The sequence below is a fragment of the Manacus candei genome, unplaced genomic scaffold (assembly GCF_025592945.1).
Source record: "Manacus candei isolate 608988 ecotype Guabito, Panama unplaced genomic scaffold, ASM2559294v1 h1tg000023l, whole genome shotgun sequence".
Lineage (NCBI taxonomy): Eukaryota > Metazoa > Chordata > Aves > Passeriformes > Pipridae > Manacus > Manacus candei.
In genome coordinates this window covers 23,351,647-23,357,742 of record NW_026138071.1, presented here as the reverse complement: position 1 = coordinate 23,357,742, position 6,096 = coordinate 23,351,647, and positions in this window count along the sequence as shown.

Below are 6,096 nucleotides of genomic sequence, written 5' to 3'. Positions count from 1 at the left end.
AATTTGCTAATCCTGTATTTACTACTTGCTCACACTAATAAAAGGGTTAAGTTTTCATGTTCATAAAGAAAAAGTTAGAGTAAAGGATGTAAATATCTGTTTAAAGGAAGAAAAACTAGAATATTAGAAATCTTTGGAAAAATGAACAACTGGGAAATGCAAAAGTGTCCTGTATGAAGGTGTTATTGAGAGACATTCAAAAGAAGTGGGTATTTCTGGGGCTATTTTCTGCAAAGCAATAGTGAAATAGGGATAAAATGTGCATATTGCAGATCAGAGGGGTCCAAGTTTTTGGAGGGACAAAGGTTACCATTGCTTCTTTTGACTAAGTGACCCCTGTCTTGTACTTCAGGGGAGTGGCTGTTTAAATACAGCCCAAATGTGCCCCAGGGTAAAAAGGGGGTTCCTATGTGGTCACTGGCACAAGCTGAGATGAGAGTCAAAAGCAAGTTTGTTGGGTTTTTATACTTGGGGCCTGTAAGGCCAAATATATATTCCAGGTATGGTACAAAGGGGACAGACACTACAAACATATTTGTCTATTTTGCTCTCACACTGATGAAGACAAAATCCATCTTAAAAGCCATTATTGGAAGCTCAGTTCTATGAATTTTATGGCTTTAGGGGTTACAAACCGAAAGGCAACAACATCAGAAAAAACAAGCAACCAAAACACAAGCCAATTTCCCATCCACCCAATTTGGAGAGCAAGAATATTTGTCATCTGAGACTGTGGGCTTTGAAGAAATAGAGTTTGTCAACCCACAGTGTTTCATTTGCTCACTTTGTGAGTCCCTCATGAGGAGGGTAAAAACCAAACAACCACAAAACAGCTGTGTTTGCATTTAGACAAACATTAATTGATTGAAGAAATGAGTAACTTCAAAAATAGTTTGGAAAGTTCATAGCATCCTTCAAATATTTGTAGACTATTAGAATTTAACTAGTTTAATTATGCATGTAATCTTTTGCTACATCAGTATCTGGAAACTAGGGGCAGAAGGCTCACCACCACACTTGTGTAATATGGATAGAAATAAAAGAACAAGAGTGAGTTAAATACTCTGAAAGGTTTTCCTGATAGTAAATCTACCTTCAGCCTCAAGTTTCCATAGGACACCGTTCTGTTCTCAAGAGAAAAGAAAAGGAAAATATTGTAGCAGTAACCTGGCAGCCGGAGCTGCGGCTTATTCTTTTACTCCACCTCCTGAAAATCTGCTGATACATCCAACAGATACATGAGCAGGTGTTGGTATTTACAGCATATTCTCTTTAGAAACACATGACAAGTCCCATCTGGGAGCTTAGGGAAGGTCTGCAGAGCCCTGGAATGGTTGGGAAGGAAACTCCCCCTAGCTGTGCTCTGCTGGAGAAAATGAGAAGGTGAAAAGGAAGGACACGTTTTAGACATGCATAGTACATCTTCAAATGAATGTGACACGTCAGTGGTATATTCCATAGAACAGTGCAAGAATTTTTTACCATATCCTTTTCCAAATGTCATTCCTGTGATGCCAGATATCACTGCTTGGACTGATCTTACTCACCCCTTGTTCCATTAAACTCTCTCAGTGGTGAACCTTGTTGCACTCTGAGAGGAACCGGTCACTTTGAAAGAGGAAATGCAAATTTTGGGACTATGGGGTTTTGATTCATCTACTTTTCTAAACATCCTAGCCAAAGAAGTTATCAGAAAACTGTCTTCTATTTATTTACCTTAGATTTCATGCCTCTAATTAATTTATATTCCTGTAATACTTGAGCCACTTATTTCTGAGGTTTTTTTTCTATGGAAATCAGAATTAATGTAAAATGATCCTTTGAGCAATCCATAGATACAATACAGGGCACTGTTCCATAGCAAAGAATCTATTTCCTTCAGTTTTTTGCCTTGTCTGTAGTTTAAGCAGTATCAACTCCCAGCTGGGTGCTAACCAGAGAAATCAGGGAAGTCTGCAATGCACCAGTGTGCCCAGAAGCCACTGAGTTATACAGCAGACAAGTCCAAAACATGTCCCTCATTAATTAATACCATGTTTTTGGACTGTACATTTATTTGCTGAATAAGTTCTAGTGGTATTTAGAAAATAAAGCAGGTAATCAGAACCAGATGATATGCACAGAGCATTTATTATTTGCTTCATTTAGTTCTTCTAAAACTCTGGAGCAGATAGTATTATTTAAAAGGATAAACAGAAAGCAATTCTCATCAAACTTAGCTTGAAATTATGGCAGTTCAGTGCACTAAATAAGTAATTCCCCCCAAATCAAGCCCTGACTGCAGCCATGTAAAGCTGCACATGCAGGGAATGCAGAGCAGCTGACCAAGGGACACTGTTAATTTAACAAAATCTAGTCAGAGAAACTGTTCACTTTGCCAGACATTTTAAGCTGTTCCTACAATACCAGATGCAGTTCTAGTGTGTTGATTTTACCAATCCAAAAATATCTAAATTTTTCTCAGTCTTTCTCTGTTCAGAACTTTTATAGCACTGAAGTTAAAGATGCAGCCCTTCCACATGAGTTTGAGCACACAGAGTAATTAAATTTACTGGGACAACTCAGATGTCCTGGTACATACATATTTGCAAAAATCAAAGACTTCTAGAGCCCTTCAGTGAGTGGGAAATGAAGGTAGGAGAGGAGACAGAAATCTCGTGACTAGGAGTTAGACACCACAGGTTCTGGTTTTCCAGCACCACATAAGTTGAAGAGGTTCCAAAAGGTTTTGGAATGTTCCAAAGCACATGCTACTGATCTATAACATTTGATGACATTCTTTACCTCCCCAAAGACCTGAGTTCCTCGATCTACCAAAAAAGCTTACTTGGGCAGCAGTTCAGCTGCTTGTGCATACAGCCACATTGGAGGTTACAAACAAGCCCCACTGAAGCCCACGATGTCAATCAGGTGGAGAAGTTGAGCAGACAGTGCCCTTCTGCTAAGTAAAAGTCTCAGCTGAACAAACAATGACATGATCTTCTTTGGTTCCTGTTTGTAGTGCATAACAACAATTGGAGGTAATCGGGCACGTAATGATATTTGTACTTTGTGTTTGCTAAGGTTGCGTGGCTTGAAAGAATTTACAGCTTTGGAATACCAGTGTATATCTATAGATGCTTTTTCACATTTTCCATGATACTAATACTTCTCTATCTCTATGCATATGGAATGAATCCTGGTGTGGAAACATGTAGAACCCGTTCTTCAGAGTCATGATAGGCATAGATCACCTGGTGTCCCTGGGCTGCACTGTCTCCAGGTGACACACACATTATCCAACACACTCAGCATGAGCTCTTATCTACTGCAGTAGCTCCTGACAAGGACCTAAGACTTGCAAAGGCAGCAGGAAGCTCAAATAATTCAATGCTAGGAGAGAAATTATACCATGCATCCACAAACCCAAAAGTGGGCAGCGCCATCAGAAGGATGAGGACTCTTGCTCTATGGCACTGAAATTGTGAAATTTGGTATTAACTTTCTGCATCCTTAGGGAAGCTGGCACAAGATGTCACTAGGAATATTTCAGCAGGAAATTTATGTCATTGTGAACAACTGGGAAAAAAAAAAAGCCTCAGCTTGTGTCAGGGACTTACTAAAGGCTCTTTTCTTGGGATCATTTGGGAAACCACCAGCATTACTGTACAATTTAAGGCTTCTCTGTTAGAAAAGTTAAGAATCGTGCTGAGAAACTTGTTTCATGTATCATATGGTCAAAAAGCTTTTAAACCTATAGCCTTTCAAGAAATATGAGAAAAAATCTGTTCTGTATTCATGTAAAGGATTAAAGGAATCTTGTACTGGGTGACAAAGGCCTCTTACTACATATCCAGTTGGAGGCACCAGTGCTCAAATGAGCAGCAATGCTTCCAAGTACACTGGTGATGTTTAAATATTTAGGTTTTTTGCTTTCGTTTCTGGAGAAACTAAAACAATTCCAGTGTATAATCACAAACTCAAAAAATATACGAATAGTGCCAGATTCAAATTATCATTTGAAATGAGACAGTTTTGAGGCCATATATCCAAAAGTAAAGGTAAAATCATGATCCACAACTATTTAGGCTACTGTGAATGCTCATCTCACATGGGACAATAAATAATATTGCTGTGGACAGCATATGAAAGCAGTTTAGAGTCTAGTTTAATCTTTTCTAGTTTTTAATTTCACACGCGTGGTTTTTAAATTCCTATTTTGCCACGTGAAATACTTTGCCTTTCAGTAAACCAAACCACGTCAAACTTCGCTTTAATCCCAAGAATCTATTCTCCACATCTCCAAATCATATGACTTAAGGGTCATTTTTTATTCCTTAACCAAGACTCCTGGTCATTGAACCAGTCACAAGTCCCAGCACTTCTCTCATGCTACCAGCACCTAAAGCCATGAGAAAGCTGACGCTGCAGAGGAGCTGCGGCTTGGATCGCTTACAGAAGGGGATCTTTCATGCTTAGCAATCCTCAGCTGTGCAGAGAAAGGACAGTTTGACTAACCACAAAAAAACAAAACAGCTATTGAGCAATCCAGAGTCCTCATTTTAGTGCTCCCCTGTCCAGTTTTTAACGTGGATTTTTTTTTTTTTCATTTTTTCCATCAAGTTTTCATGCTCTGCTTTTTTATTTCGGTTACTTTGCTAAAGAATGAACCACCCAGTAGATAAAGTAAGGCATGTTTTTGTAGTTTCACTGGAACATATTCCCACCAAGACCTCCAGGGCCACAGAAAGGGCCACAACAAGAAACAGAAACAACCCTTAATCATTTACTCCCCACAGAGCACACCTTGCCTCATCCTCCAGACACATCTTTTAGACTGTCTCGAAGCACAGCTTTTGTCCTGAATAAAGTCTATTTTTAGAAAAAAAAACCCCAAAACCTATAAAATATCTGAGATAGAGAAAGCAGGAAGTATGCCTCTCACTGAAGGCTTTTACCTTCAATTTGTGCTCTGTGGACAACTACATGACTAAAGAAAAAAATAAACCGTTTTTTTTCTAGTAAAAAAATGTGCCTGTACCAAGGATTTTATACCATATTTGAATTCCAAAGAGGAAAGACATTCAGAGATTAACACACACATCTCTTCATACTGACAAACTGCACTTGGTTAGATTAATCACAAAAGTAGCTTTAGAATCTCTGGGGCTAATAGAAAACAGGAAAAGTATTTCCTTCCTCTAGTTCCCAAAAGCTGGCTCCCTTCACGAGGTGACATGTGTCTCATACTGCTGCGCATGAGAGCAGCTCTCCAGCCCTCAACTACATCACAAAGCCATCCTGACAGAAAATCCATTGTGAAGGAGAAAAGGAAGGGGATACCCCCCCCAAAACCAAAAAACAACCCCCAAAAATCAATCAAACAAACAAAAACAAAAAACCAAACTAACACCCCCTGAAAAAAAACAAACAAAAAACCAACCAAACAAAAAAAAGAACATCCAAATTCATCCTGTCCACTGCTGAAGGAGAATAAGGGAAGCCTTCCACTAGGCTCTGGTTGCTAGAAATAACTTAAACTTTTAAGGTTTTCTGTCCCTTACTATGGAAATTAGCCCTCAGATAGATAGAGCCACTAAGGAGTTGACACGTGGGAGAACTGGACTGTGTATCAGGGTTAATGGAGTTCATGTTATTCCCCTTGGATTTGACTCCAGCAAGTCTGGCAGCCTGAACAAACAAGTCAGTCTGAAGGCAGGCAGAGATGTCTGAGGCAAGGAAGAGATAAGATGAAAGCACAGTGTTTGAACTTGACTCTTTAGACACTTCATTTTTATTTCTCTTTACGAGACTCCTCTCTTGGGCTGGCCTGGAAAGAAATTCATCTTGCTAAAGAATCAAGAGTCTGTGAGTAGAAAAATAATACATGGAGGTTTAAAGTAAAAATATGATATAGTAGTGTTAACAGCACTGTGTAACAGGAAGGTAGACTTTAAGAAGAAACGTGTAGTTGTTGCTCCTAACTGGGATTCTACCTGAGAGGGAAGTTCAGGGCTGAGGAGTGAGGTTTCCTGTTCTGAGAGGAGCCTTTGCCCATCTAAATCACACAAGCAGGAAGATAGCTATTTATCTACAATAGCTGACGACTCTGCTGCT